This window comes from Choloepus didactylus, chromosome 11 (assembly GCF_015220235.1).
Source record: "Choloepus didactylus isolate mChoDid1 chromosome 11, mChoDid1.pri, whole genome shotgun sequence".
NCBI lineage: Eukaryota > Metazoa > Chordata > Mammalia > Pilosa > Megalonychidae > Choloepus > Choloepus didactylus.
The window spans coordinates 75,836,115-75,852,543 of NC_051317.1; the positions used below are offsets into that span (position 1 = coordinate 75,836,115).

General features: G+C 36.3%; 1 pseudogene; it reads right to left on the reverse strand.

Moving 5' to 3' along the window:
- Nucleotides 1-11,448: 11,448 nt before the first annotated feature.
- LOC119506418 lies at nucleotides 11,449-12,726 on the reverse strand (annotated as a pseudogene).
- Nucleotides 12,727-16,429: the final 3,703 nt, after the last annotated feature.

Consider the following 16,429-nt stretch of genomic DNA (forward strand, 5'->3'; position numbering starts at 1 on the left):
TAAACTGCAGGAGACAACTATTTATAAGTGAGCTGAGTTCTGGGTCATAAAAGTCACATTGACTGAGGGGACAATAAATTTGGTACAACACTTGTTCCTAGCTTGGGACTTACATCTGTTATCATCTAGAAATAAAAATGTAGCCTTGCATATACAATTCAGACATGTGTGGGAAAAGCTATAGTCATAATAAGGAAAAGTAAAGATGGCTATAATTCTGAATCCTTGGTTAGTACCAAATCATCAACAAAGCTGATGAAGGTCACCTGACTTGAGTAAAACTTTTGACATAGTTTTGACAGACGAACACAGATCAAGTGAAAGATTCAGCAAAGTATGGATGGTGGGATTATGGATAATTTTAATTTTATTATTATTTTTGTTCCTCTGTATTTACTAATTTTGCTAAAATAAACATTATTTACTGGTGAAATTTAAATCAATCAGTCACCGCCCATTCTTTAAGGCCATAAGTGCCATCTCCTCCATTAAGCTTTTAACAATCCCTTAGTTGACACCAATAGCATTTTTATTTGAATTACAGCTACTTGATACATATTTTTTTATTACAAACTCCAAAATTTCTTAAATAAATTCAACTCAATAAACATTCAGGTTCTATATGCTTTCCATATTTGTATCTAAAAATATTTGTATAGTATTTGTATACTGTATAGCACAGTGCCTTGAATATTTAAAATATAAATGTTTGACTTGAATCTGTTGACTTGAAAAGGTCATGATGACAAAACACGATAAATCATTGGCACCAACTATAACCATCCAGATATTATTTGAATACTGAATGAGGAACCTAATATAGGAGGTGTGATTTTTTAAAAGCATTTAAAAACACATTTTGAAATAGATATTCAAGTGAGAGAGCAGCCAGTGGAATTTTTTAGTAGAGGACTGACGTTCTCCATGCATGAATTTAGCTGCAGATAAATACACATAATTGTCTGACAGAAAATGTCACTATAAGATCTTAGAACTCAGGGAGAATACAGAGATGCTAAACTACTGAGAAATCAATGTGACGAGTACCCTTGAAAAGGTTAAGGCTTTCAAAAAAGTTATTTGAAACTGTTATTCACAAAAGAATTTTGGAGGGAGAAATGTGTTTGTGTGATGTTTTTAAAGTGATAAGTTGTGTTCTCTGGGTTCTGTTAAGGCAAAGGAAAAGTTCATAAGAAAAATGCATTTCTGATTTATGTCCCTAAACTTTGTGGGAGTTTTGACATTTAAATAAATATTAAAATATATGGATAGGGACAGGTGGTCTTTGTTATTCAGTGATAACTTGCTGATTCCTCCACCTGTCCACAAGACACTAAGAAGGTCATTTTCCTGGAATGAAACTCACTCTTCTGTTCCTGTTTCATTACAAAGATTGCTGATGATTGGGGCTCTCTGCACAGCAGCAAAGCACACAGGCTCTGTCTTTGACATTGTAAAGTGGTCTGGTCAGTAGATGATATAAAACTCTTAGGTCAAATTGTAGAGGTCAATTAACTAGCTTCCCTTATGTGTGTGTGATATAAAGGGAATGCACTGTCAAGAACCCCCTTCAATAAAGAACGCGTTGCCCCACCTACTGAGAGTACTCTAACAAACAGCCTTTACCTGTCCATCCCTTCAAGAATTGCCTCATATTCAGAGAGCCACCTTACCCAGGTTACCACCCACAAGAAAGGGTTCCACATTAAATGATGGATTGAAGCAGAGTTACAAAATCCAGGTCATTTTGGTCCAATTCAAAACAACTCCTATGGAACATTTTAGCTCCAGAGCTTCCTATGAGATCAATGAGATTGCTATCGGGTTCTCTTTGTACATTGGCTCCTCCCTTGGTCTAATCCTGCTTCTTTTTCCTCCCTTCTACAAGTGTTGAATCCATGGGCACTCCCTACTGATCAGCCAATAAACTTTGTGTCAAAGTCAGTTTCCTGTAGAACCCAACCTGCAGCAAGGTGAAAGAGGCAAACTTAGAAAGTAACTTTTTATCATTAATTAGTAACACGAGCCCGAATTCAGAGGGAAAAAAAAATGATCCTGGAATGCTAGAGAACATTCTAGGCAGTATGAATATTTTTTATGAAGGTTCTCTGCAGGACAGAGCATGACATGGCTGAGGCAAGGAAAGGGCAGCTTCATAAAAGAAAGGGTGTCACGAAAAGTAGCTGCAGAAAGAGAAAGCTCCGAGGTTACAAAGACCTGAGCTGATCACCAGTGGGAAAAGAGTATGGCCATACCATTGAAAACATTAAAAGATACTGAGAGAAAGGTGGATTTCGTGTTGGAAACAATGAGAAGCTGTGAGCTTTTAAAATAGATGAGAATTGTGTTTTAGGAAACTCTGGAGGAGTCAGCATGGAAGATGGACTTGGGAGAGAGGGGAAAGGATGACATTAGGAGGCTGTTACACCTATCCCACCATGTTGAAAGCCAGAATGTAGACAAACATACAGAGGGGCAGGGGGAGAGATAGAGAAAGAGAGTGAGCCTTTGAGATAATTTAAAAGAAGAAATGAAGAAATAGCAAGGAAGAGTAGTATTGTAAGATGCTGCTATATGTTAATTAAATCAAGTAGCAGTTATTGTAAAACCTTCTCTGGATGCCAAGGATCATTTGATAATTACCTCATTGAACATCTAAACATATGCAGAATTGTAACAGGTATTTTAGATACATTTCATTAATTTAATTTTCAAACCCCTGTGAGATAGGTATTTCTATTTCTAGTTTGTAAATAGAGAAACTGAATTAGAGAGGTTAGAGCTAATAAATGTCAGAACTGCATTTTAACAAGGCCTATTTCAATATATTGTCAGCACTCTTAATCACTGTACAGCCACATATCATAAAATATGAAGGTGTCAATATTAAAAGAAGGAGTTTCTTCTTTTTCTAAGTAATGTGATGTAAGAAATTGCAAATCTGCCATCAATGATTACTTATTACTGCCAATATATTTTTGGACTAGTCTAACCCTAAGCCATTATGTCACATGGATGCAGAAATCCATGAAGAATAAATTATCTAAGACAACACCACATCACTGACTGGCAAAAACAACTTACCTCTTCTTCTTTTGGCATAATCTGTTAACACACGAGGTGTATTCATTTGTGAACCTGTTTTTATATTTTCTACTAGTAGGTATAGAACTGCTTCATCTTCAACTTAAGCAGTTGGATTCTTCAGAAACTCATTGCTCTCTTCACTCTGAAGTTTTAGTGCCACCAAAGAATGTACAGCATTTACCCAAAATGCTTTTTATTATTTTCTCTCATGTCCAGTCCCCACTGGAAACGCAGCTTTGTAGTAGGTTACTTATGTGAGAATTGGCCAAAAGTCTGCATCTGGAAACAGTAACTGACTTTGGACAAGTAACAGAGCTGCATAACAGTTGTAATAAAAACCCATGAAAAAAAGACATCTAGGGCAGTATTTGTTTTACACTCTTATTTGCATTATACATCCTCAATTATGTCTAGAAGGAGATACTAATGCATATCTTGATTATAACCTCATTCAGGGGGACAGTGATATTTAGAAAATGAAGTAATTTGTTGAATAATGATGAATCTACTCAAACTTGTTGGTCAGCTTCCTCCCAGTGACACTCATCGGGATATCCTTAGCTATCTGCATCATTCCTGCAATCTGACCATTTATGAGATGATGAAAAGGACTTATTCACAAATTTCTCAAGCTTCGTTGATTATTTATGTATTCCATATATCTGCTTTTTGCAGCAGAGGTTTATAAAGAACTTGGGAGCCCTTTGAAATATTTATAGAACAACAGCATCAAAACCTGGAAGGGTTCTATCAGGTCAACATACATTCCTAAAAAGTCTTCTTGGTCATCCCCTGGGAAATCCAGTAGCCTTTGTCAGGTTTTAATAGTGTGTGTTGTGGTGCATCCACCTTCCTTTCAATCTTTCACATCCAAAACCAACTCAAGGTCACTATCAGAACTCCTATTTCAAAGCAGCATCCCATCTGAGTAATTTATCATTGTGCTGCTACTGGACACAACTAACAGAACAGTGGCAACACAGAGAGTTATGAATCTTTCTTCACTCCTGTCATTATGGCCAAGAAATCTGTAGATAAAGCACTAAAATTGTTGAGAGTCAAAATGTCATGCTAGTCAATAGAGCTAAAAGTGTCATCATGATGACAGATCAATTGCGTGGAATAATCATTTCAAGTAGAAAATCAAGCAGGTTAGCAATAATTGCATTTTCTAAAACACACAGAAAGTATATTCTAACACACATACTAGAAAAATGAGATTCCCCAAGGAAGCATTAGTCTTGTGTTTGGGATGTATGTCTATTGTTTGATAGAGTAAATATCAGTGGTCTTGAAGTAGCATTTTGCTAACTAATGTTTGCTCATTAGAGACTTCTGGAAATCTTTCTGTCTCTCCTTTGATGATCTTGTGATCTGAATACAGCTAACACCTTTTGATCATGCAACTTTAAACTTTAATATCACTTCTTTTGGAGATCTTCCTTAACCAACCAATCAAAAGTAACTGTTGTGTCTAACACATCACTTTGTTTTCTTTTGTCAATTAATTTTTCACTGTCTGATATTTTCTTACTTATTTATGTAACTCTTCTTTCTTTCCAAACTAAAATTTAAACTCTGTGAAAGTAGAATCCAATTTTGTTTTGTTCACACCGTATCTTCACACTGTAGGTTCACATGTATCTGGCACATAATAGGATCTCAATACAAATTCAAGGAAAAAATATTTTAAAATTGTACTAAGTTTGGATGATATGTTTCAACTAGTGTATATTAAGGATCTGATATGCCAGACTCATATCTGGGTCATGTAATTATACCATTTAATCTTTATAACAACTCTGTGACATAAGTATTAATAGCCTCGTTTTATAGATGAGAAGTCTAAGGTACAGAAATCTTTTCTTAATACTCCAATGTCCCATGTGATATGTTTTCACACAATCTATCATGTGATTACACTCTCTTTTATTTTGGTTTCTAGTTGTTTGACAGACACAAACACCTTCCCATTTACACCTTAAGTTCCTCAAAAACAGGGATAATATCATCTATTGGTTTTGTCTTCCCGATAGAATTCACCATTGTGGTGGGCATATATAGATGTTGACAAGTAAAATGATAAAAGTAGTTATTCAGGAAGAGGGGAAATGTATTTCCATAAATAGGAGCAGAATGTAATCCATTGTAGAACTCCTGGGCTCCTCCCTCCTCACATCCTCCAGATAATGGATCTCCAGCTAAGAGCTCAGGATCTATTGGCACATCCAGTCTAACTCAAGGCTAATAACTGCCCTCTTACAATTCTCTATTTTTATAAAGAATTTTCTATATGCTTTACTAATTATTTACCCAATTTCTATATTCTTTACTAATTGTTCACATTTCAGATCTGTCCTCATCTCCAATCCTACTGATCTCAAATCCTGAGGAAGATGAGAGGCAGCTTCTCCTCTCAAAAAGATTAGTTATCACTGGTATCCCGGTATCAAAAGTTGGGCTGTGTTTCTTGTTTCTTTTAAAACAAAGTCCTACAAATAATACATAATCCTGTTCTTTGATCAGCATGGAAGGTATTACTAATTTTAAGTCAATATTATTGATTTCACGTTCTATCCAGAAACAGGAAAGAGAGAGAGAACAATGAAGGCGGCAATCACTTCTAAATATAGGTTAAGTGTGGCCTGCAAAACATGAATGTGATTGTGAAGTTAATAAAAATAGCATTTATTCAGTGCTAGCATGTGCCAGGCCCTGTACGAAGAACTTTACAGGCACTAACCTTTTTAATCATCCCAAGTATTCATGGCTCTATTTTTACAGATTAGGAAACTGAGGCCCAGTGAAGTTGAGGACTTGCCCAAGACCATAGAGTCAGTAAGTGGCTGATCCAGTATTTTGGCAGAAGATGCTGTAATTGAAATTTCAATGACTAGAAATGAAGATCTGAGCCAGTTTTCCTGAAAGCATCTTCTGTCTCCAAATAATTTCAGTCTATCTGTATCCTACAAATGCAGTAGGTTTTTCCCATTGGATCTAGGACTATCTGTGCTTTTTAAAAGTACTTGGTTTACAAGGGTGGAGATGTTTATCTGGTGCAGGATCTATATTTTCTGTAGCACACTAGATAAATTAACTTGTATGATCAGTTTGTTTGAACACGATAGGTACAGGGAGCATGAATGGGAAGTGGGATTTGTTGAGTTTGTACAGGCTGGGTGAAATCCTGACACATCCCAGAGTAATATGGGCAGAGAGTATAAGTGTATTTGCGCCCCCCCCACCACCACCATCAAAGAGCTGGGGAGAAATGGGAAATGTTGTACTTCCCCACCTGGGCTATTGCTGATTTTCCTGCAAACGTTGAGGACTGCCTATTTGGTGAGCTGAGCCCTTGATCTGGGGGCTTTCCCTTGTGAAGCTAGTTGCTGCAGGGGACAGGCTAAGCCTACTTATAATTGTGCTAGGAGTCCCCCCCAGAGAGCCTCTTTGTTGCTCAGATGTGGCCCCCACTCTCTCTAAGCCCACTCAGCAGGTGAACTCACTACTTCCCCCACCCCCGCCCCATGTGGGACATGACACCCAGGGGTGTAAATCCCCCTGGCAATGCGGGAAATGGCTCCTGGAGATGACACTGGACCCAGCACTGTGGGATTGAGAGGATCTTCTTGATCAAAAGGGGGAAGAAAGATGAAACAAAACAAGGTTCCAGTGGCTGAGAGATTTCAAATGGTTTTCAAATGGAGTCATTCTGGAGGGTATTCTTATGCACTATATAGATACCACTTTTTAGTTTTTAGTGTGTTGGAATGGCTAGAGGGAAATACCTGAAGCTGTCAAACTGCAACCCACTGACTTTGATTCTTGATGATTGTATAACTACATAACTTGCACAGTGTGAGTGTTTGACTATAAAACCTAAGGCTCGTATTCCCTTTATCCAGTGTATGGACAGATGAGCAGAAAAATGGGGACAAAAATTAGATAAAGAATAGGGTGAGATGGAGGTGATGGAAAGATTTAGGTGTTCTTTTTTGCTTCTATTTTTGAGTAAGGAAAAGGTTCAAAAATTGGTTCTGGTGATGAACGCACAACTGTATGATGGTGCTGGGAATAATTGATTGTACACTGGATGACTGTAGGGTGTGTGAATATATATCAGTTAAACTATATTTTTTAAAAAGTAAATGAACAATGGGGGGAGGAGGGGAACAGAATGTTTTGGATGTTCTTTTTTATTTTATTTTTTGGAGTAATGAGAATGTTCAAAGTTTGATTGTGGTGATGAAAGTACAATCATATGAATGATACTGTGAGCAACTGATTGTAGACTTTGAATGATTGTATGTTATGTGATTACATCTCAATAAAATTGCATAAAAAAGATTTTAAAAATGTACTTGGTTTGAAGTGTCTTAAAACCTTAACTTTTAACTTTTAAAAGAAAGATGAAGACAAGGGTCAAAGATTAGATACATTTTGAAATACTGAATAAAAGTATATTATATTTGTCACAAATATGCATTCTTAACAGCATTGAATTTTTTCCTAAATAAAGTTAAAATTATCACAGGGATTCAAAACCAATCTTTTGCCATCTATTTGTACTTTTGCCATACACCATTTTGTAGTTCCTGCCTGTGCAATTTCCTTGTATTCATTAACAAACAAAGCCTGATGAATTAAACATGATACTGCATGTACTTTTGGCAAGCTTCAAAGATGAGGTTACTGAATACAGTTGTTTTTTCCAGCTGTATGACTCTAGTACATGGTGACATTTAAATAATGCTAGTGATAAATAAAATCGTGTTTGCATTGAATAATACTCTCCTTTAAGGTTCCTAACTCAATAACAGATGATTCTATTGTCATAAACAGTCATGAAATATTCAATATAAATTATATGTGATATAAAATATGTATAATCTACTGAAAATACTTATTTCCATGAAGCAGCTATAAAATTAGATATAATTCATGGGTTTCTACTAAATTAGGATTCCTACCCAGGAGAAATTTCCTTTTTTCTTCCTTTACCAAAACAGAGCTCCAGCTAAACCAAAGAAATAAACTGAAGGAAACAAAGTAATTAAATTAGCTACTTTAGTAAAGATACTTTCATTGAACACCATCTTTTTAATAGATCATTTCTTACTTACTCATAATTTGTTATTCATTACTTATATTTCCAGTTTAATTTTCTTTTTGCTCTGTAGTAAAAGAACTTTGTCAACCGCAAGTTGATTATTAAAAAATTTCATTGTGTTTTGTCCAAAAGAATTTTGAATGTATTCCAAAAAAATGTGAAAGACAGACTTGGTTCAAAGGAGTGAAATGAATTTTCTTGGCACAAAAACATGGTACTTGAAAAAAATCTTTCATTTAAATCATAAAGCCCATAAATATAGGCTGGGTAACATTCGCACACCAACCAAAATAAAAGCATCTTATCATAATTTAATTATTTTGTTTAGAATTTAATTTTCAAAATTAGCTATACAATATCATAGTAAATTTTTTTCTATGAAATATTTGTATTTGTAATCATGAGACCACATTAAATAGATGTTATACTTGGAAAAGACAATTGAGCAAAACTTATTATTTGCTTTTATATTGAAAGAATAAAAAAAATATATGGTAAGGGAGTAAGTAAGCTGTCAAGTGTGTAATTCATTTTAAATTACTACTGGCTTTCTCTTTGTTTATATAACAATAGTACTCCCTTCCAGAATAATGTGGAATGGTCTTCCCTTTTCAGAACAATTATTTGGAACTGAACACAACCTCCAAACTACAGTGTGCCCTGATGCTCAACTAGACATACAGCTTTCAGTTTACAAACAAAGAAAATGAAGTGTGCTTTAAAAATACATACATTTCAAGACAGATTTTTTAAAAATAGTTTTCTGCCCTCCCCACTATGTGGGACTATCCCCCCAACTCAGGATATGACTCCCAGGGATGAATCTGGACCCAGCATTGTGGGATTGAGAACATCTTCTTGACCGAAAGGGGGATGTGAAATGAAATGAAATAAAGCTTCAGTGGCTGAGAGATTTCAAATGGAGTCAAGAGGTCACTCTGGTAGGCATTCTTATGCACTATATAGATAACAGTTTTTAGGCTTCAGTATATTGGAATAGCTAGAAGTAAATATCTAAATCTACCAGACTCCAACCCAGTAGCCTTGACTCTTGAAGACAATTGAATAACAATGTAGCTTACAAGGGGTGACAGTGTGGTTGTGAAAACCCTGTGGATCTCACTCCCTTTATCCAGTGTATGGATGGATGAGTAGAAAAATGGGCACAAAACCCAAATGAAAAATAGGATGGGATTGGGGGGTGTGATTTGGGTGTTCTTTTTTAATTTTATTTTTTTAGTCTGATTCTGATTCTTTCTGGTGTATGGAAAATGTTAAAAAATAGATTGGGGTGATGAATGCACAACTATAAGATGGTACTGTAAACAGTTGATTGTACACCATGGATGATTGTAGGGTATGTGCATATATCTCAATAAAACTGAATTAAAAACAAAACAAAACAAAACAAAAGGATATTGCATAGATTTTCATGTACTAGCTATGACTAAACTAGTAATTGCCAAAGTTTTGAGGACTTCTGAGGAAAAAAATTGAAAGAATTCAAACATGAAAATAACTCCTATTACCACTAACCCTTATACCTACCTTTTGTTTTTACTTGTGTGGAATTGAAGACCCAGGAGGTGATCTAGAGGAGCAGGAACATTCCCATCTGATTTCTAAAGCCTTGCCCTTGATTAGTTGAGAAGGTGAGACATCTTCTGGGTATGGCTAAAATTTCTGAATTCTGACAAATAAGGAATGAAGCTGCTTGAAAGTGAAATTAAAATTTCCTGGAGGGCAAAATAAAGAATTAAACAGAGTTAACAAAGGAAAATGTACATATTACTATGAAAGGCCCCAAATGATTGATATTATAATATCATTTTAACATAATTTAGCAAAATGTGTGTTTTCTTATAATTAAAAAAAATACTTTTCTGGTATGTATTAATAAGTGTTCAGCATATGCTTAATATTTATATTTCAGAAGTAGACTATTTTATTTTCACATCAAGCACAGCACATTCATGGAGTTAGCAAAGCAATGTGGTAAATGTGCCATTCATGATTTTGGATCAGGGGAGTTACTGAATCTTTTCAATTTGTCCGGTATTCAACTTATTTAGGAATAAGAGAGTCTGATTTCAGAGACAGACTTTTTTAACTTTAGTTTTTTAATTTTGTTTCAGACAGCTGAGCAAGGCATCTATATTCTAGCACATCTTAGCAATCACTAACCAAAGTGAAAGGCTACTTACTAACACGTAAAAGGCAAGGGGAAAAGGTCATGGTTATCTAACAAGGAATTTGAATCCCCAGATACAGTATCTTACAAAACTATCAAACTTGCTTTTCTAAATCCTTTTCTGCTGGTAAAAATTGCAAAAAAAAAAAAAAAAAAAAAAAAAAAAAAAAAAAAAATCACATAAAAAATTCATAGGCTGGTATAGCAAGTTAAGACCATCATTGTTAGATACTAACTTCATCAAATAAATATTTTACACAAATTTAAGTTTTCAAAAAATGGATCAAGTATTTATACTATGTTTGTTTGGTTCATTATAAGACCATTTATCAAACTGACAACAAACTGCAGATCATATGCTACAGACGGTGCATGCATACCACTGAGGCTATATACCTGCCAAATGGCTAATGCTGCTGTGTATGCTAACTTCTATACGTAGTTTTCCCCTGTAAAAATCCTCTGGCCTTGTTTGGATTGAACTGCAAAGAGAACAACAGAAAATACTATGACTGTCATAGAGATTTCCCTGGGATTTTTAAAAAGGCAACCATTATAATGCTTTTGGGACTTAAAGATGATTGAGCATAAGATTAAAATCAACACTGCTTACAAAATACCTGACAAGGAGAGAATATTCAATATACTCCTGTGGAGAGCACATGAGTGAATATATTTTATAAAACTCAGGCTTCAATCTGGTTTATTCCTGTTGTTTTATTCTAATTTTAGATGGCCTTGGATCCTTAAAAGATTGAGATTTAGTAAAATAATATATTAACTTTTTCTATTTTCTTAACCAACTTTTAAAACAATTTCATTTTTAATTATGATGTGTTATTTCAATTGACACCATGCTAAAAATAAAATTGGCTGCATTATGGTTTTGCCCACAAAATTCAAGTATCTTATTGATAAAATATTCCAAAATGAATTCAGCTACAATCTTTCATTCCCAATTGCTTGAGCAAAGAACCCAATTATTTTTATCAATTACAATGAAACTGGACCAAGAACAGCTAAATTAAAACCCTGCAAAACAAAGGCATCATTCAAAAATCTAAAACAATAACACTTTCCATGCAGGATAGAAAAATGAGCATCCAAAGTAAAGAGAACCACATGGTTGATCAAGCAACCAATCAAAAACCACTTCCCTGTTATTCAAGCTAATAGTTACTCAATTTGAAGTTTCCACCTTCATTGGTGGTTCCTAGAGTCACAGCTTCAATGTCAAATGTGACACTGGACACAGAAGTAACTTCAGGCAACTGATTAGCCATTTCTTTTCCATTTACAAAACCTGTATATCAACTTTGTAGCTTGATCCCACTGCAAAGAGTCATGTCCATTCTGTTTTTCTGTGCCCACTCTTATACTGTCTCTTCTGTCTGGTTGTCCCACAGTTTCAATTCTGAATGTTAATGTCTGCTCACAAAAAATAAGTTGGAGTGCTGGAGTAGAGAACAGCTGATGATTCAGAATCATTCAGAGTACTATATTTGTTGGACTGCTCAGACTGTATCCTTCCAAGCCAGTCTTCCATTCATGAGGTATCAATATGGAATGACCTATCTGGGGGACACTCCCAGGACTCCACTCCTATCTGCCATCTCCTCAGACACAGATTCTGAAGTGATAGTCTATGTGCAATACTATGACCTCAGTTTCAGAGCCTACATACCTGTTCTCAAAATGATTTGAAGTCTACTTACAGAACTGGAGCCTACAATCTTGGGCTGCAAAGCCATCATCAAGCTTACATCATTGTACTATGATGCCTCCAGGTTTTTCTATTAGTTCTTCTAGCTGTACTAATGGACGAGATGTTCCATGGTTAAAAATGTGATCTCTATGCTAAGAATTGAGTTATTCAACTGAGCAGATAAACAAGGAACATCAACCAGTAGAGGCATTTCTGGTAAGCTATCCAACTGAATGTGAGAGGCCTTTTTGGAAAAGCTCCACCATTTCCAATTCTATTCCCCTACACTACCAAGAATAGCAGTCTCACCTTGTGGAACTAAGTCCTCTGCAGTGTTAACTCCATACTCTATGAGCTTCTGGCAGTCATCTAGTGGCTTAATGGTCTCCTGCTAAAGGATGTCCACTTCTTGCAAAAGGGTCACCAATTGCTCATCCAGGAGCTTCACAAGGGTTCCCTTTAAATCATGAAAATGCTATTTGAGGACTTCTCTTGTCTGTGATGCCCATCTTTGATCTGCCACCACGACTCCCGCGACTCCTGCAGTCTCTGGCCCTTGTCCCGCAAGTAGCTCTGCACTGCCATCACATTCTCGCAGGTCTCCTGCCGCAGCTCCAGTTTCAGCTCCATCGCACCCTTCGTCCCGCCCCACTGTGTTGGAGCAGGCTCTCCACGGCCTCAGGCACAGCGGAGCCCAGAGACAACATTTTTTTTTTTATTCATATTTATTGAGATATATTCACATACCATGCAGTCATACAAAACAAAGCATACATTCAATTGTTTACAGTACCATTATATAGTTGTGCATTCATCACCAAAATTAATTTTTGGCATTTTCATTACCACACACACACAAATAATAAGAATAAAAATTAAAGTGAAAAAGAACAATTAAAGTAAAAATGAACACTGGGTGCCTTTTCCTCCTTTTTTTTCTTCCCCCATTTTTCTACTCATCCATCCATACACTGGACAAAGGGGAGAGTGGTCCTTATGGCTTTCCCAATCACATGGTCACCCCTCATAAGCTACATTTTTATACAATCATCTTCAAGATTCATGAGTTCTGGGTTGTAGTTTGATAGCTTCAGGTATTTACTGCTAGCTATTCCAATTCATTAGAATGGAAAAAGGGTTGTCTATATTGTGCGTAAGAGTGCCCACCAGAGTGACCTCTCAGCTCCTTTTGGAATCTCTCTGCCACTGAAGTTTATTTCATTTCCTTTCACATCCCCCTTTTGGTGTCAAGAAGATGATCTCCATCCCACGATGCTGGGTCTAGATTCCTCCCTGTGAATCACATTCCACGTTGCCAGGGGGATTCACTCCCCTGGGTGTACCAGAGACAACATTTTAATGTATTTATATTTCATCTGGAAAATTATATCATTTGTGCTAAAATGAAGAGATTTTCTTTATAGAAATGTAATTTCTTACTTAGCAATTACCAAAAGACTGCAGTTTATGTTTGTAAGGTGATATTAACAAGAGTGTTAATATAGATAGATCAGTTGATCAATCTACTATTTGTAATATAAAGTGAATGATCCCAGACTTAGAACAACTCATTATTAGAAAAATTTATACACAGCTTTTAACTAATATACATTTTTTTTTTATATTCTGCATGTTCACTTGTAATTTTCCCCAGGCACTTCTTTTGAACAGGTTTTGCCTTTCTCTCACCTGCAAGCCCTTCAAAAGCCAAGGATTCCATTTCCCCACCCTAAGCATTTAGATCTATTCTCTAAGCGCAGTGCATGACATACTCTTATTAACTAAACTAAATCACTATGAATAGACCTCTGACAACTATTAAGTTATTCTGATTCAGGAAGAGTTCAAGCATCTTCAAGGAATATTTTCCATTCAATATGTTCGTAGAAATCTGACATTTTGGTTTTCAATTACTATGAATATGAAATTTTGAACCTGGTCTTCAAATAGGCTTAAAGGTAAAAATATTTGTTTTAACATTATTTTGGAAAGATATGATGCTAATTCAACAAAGATTGATGGAGTATACACTATATGCCAGGGACAGTGCTGGAATACAAATGTAGCTTACAGTATAAAGGTGGGAACACAATTCCAAAATCAAACTGTTTCAATATAATATAGAGTCTCAGCTGAGTTTCCTACAAAAATCGTGATCTTGGACAAAGGCCTGAATGTTGGTAGTTTATAATGGAATATTATCCATTGGAGGGAGTGAGAAAAAAAGGAGGGAAATCTTGATCATGCTGGTATTGTCTGAAAAGCCTTATGAAATTCATTTCAGAAATGTCAGCCCTAAGCTTCAAAAGGGAGAAGCAATTATCCATCAGCTACAGTCACACATTGGTCAACAGTGACCCCACTAGCATTAATTTCAGGAATTTCAAGTTGCATGTACATGAATATGGGCAGGATCCCACAGGATCCCACAGTCTCCCACGCTAAAGCACTGGAGAAGTTCTGGGGCAGGAAATGAGAGGTGGAAGCACAGGCCTAAGGCAAAGTGTCACCAGTTGTTCCTGTTCCAAGCCAGCTAAAGATTACTTGGATTTTGTCACTCCTACTGGAAAACTGGCTGAAGTACAAGATAGGGCTGAGAGGATATTGAAATACCCCATACATGTGGTAAGTGCCAATACAGAGGATGCTGTAGAAGCACAGAGGAAAATATTTTAGCCCAACTTGAGCTTTAGTGAAGACTTCTTAGAGAATATTATGTCCTAGATCAAGAAAAGTAAGTCTGTAAGAGGATGATATTAGGTACTCAGAATGTAATTGGACCTTAAGGTTCGTGGCTAAGAATATAAGGCTTTAGGTACCCTATGCTACAATTTCAAGAGAGCTACCAGCTGTTGAGACCAACCACCTCTCCATAGGACTTACTGAGATGAGAGTCATTTCACAACACCAGGTTTACACCACCACATCGTACTACCTCTTGTACATGCAGGTGCAAGGAATGGCCTCTTGATGGATTACAATGTTCATGAGGAGGAGCAATATTCTTCTTTAAACTCCCTGTAGAAAAGCAATCCTCCTTTCTTCCAAGCCAAGAAAGAAAGGTCCCAAACAATCATTTGGTTGTAAATGAATTTAGGAACTGGATTTGAAGAAGTTTCTTTGTACTACTTGAGCAAGAGAAAAGAGGATTGGGAGAGATGACATGGTGGGGCACTTTCAAAAGGACTGAATTACATTACCACCTTCTACACTCTTGAGTTCTGGGTTGCTCAGAAAAGACACTGAATCCTGAAGGTGATAGTAAGCCCAAAACTGTGGGATGAGGGGAGGTGGGAGACCCTGAAAGGTAGATGAGATTGTATGCTATGAATGAGATAAGACAACCACAGCTTGGAGCAAAGAGGTACATACATCAGAGGAATGTGGCTTGAGACATCTGGCTGATCGGGGGGTTCAATCAGAAAATGTTGAGGAGTTGCTGGGGAAGGATCTCTTTTCAGTGGGTACTGTTGAACCAACATCAATCCACAACAAGCCCGTAATCAACAAGCTAGAATAGCAGCATAACCAGCCAAATAGAGTACTATACTACTACAAAGTTGTCCTTTCCTGACTCTAAAAGTAGAGAATAGGGCTCAAGAAAGAGTGAGCATGTATATGTGTGCATAACAGACGGAAAAACACAGGCAAACCTGGTTACCACCTTTACCCATTCTCTTGAATTAGCCTATTCTAGAAGACTGGATCAGACTCAAGTTTTGAAACAAACAGTGCTGAGTATTAAGAACTAAAATGAGACTGAATAGACAAAGTCACTGAAAGGTTATGGAATTGAACTAACATGTCACATTAAGGAACTCTGTACATATCCAAAAAAGGTGGATCTGATGGAGCACAGTTAGTAGTAGTTATTAAATATTAAACTCATATTACATTCCAATGACTCCTCAATAATTGGGTTATAAAGCTAATATTTATTGAATATTTTTAGGGGCCCAAGTCTTACCAATCCCTTCATCTTCAATATTTCATCTAGAGACAGGAATTACTTTTTCACTCATTTTCAGATGAGGAAACTAAGGCTTAGAGAGGTTAAGTAATTTTCCAAAGGACACACAGCCAAGTCAGGACTTAAAATAAGTCTGCTTGTCTGACTCCAAAGAGTCCTACCTTAAATACTATATTAATATGACTCTTTTGTAAGGGCATTGCAAGCAAATGAAAGAGCATTTAGTAAGCAGAGCAGCATGAAACAATATGATATATGTGTGGAGTTATAAGAAATTTGGCATTTTTAGGGATTAAAAGTGAGGTGGGGAAAGGGGAGGTTTGAGCACAGATGTCAGATCCATGGGTGGGACCTCATGGACGTCCA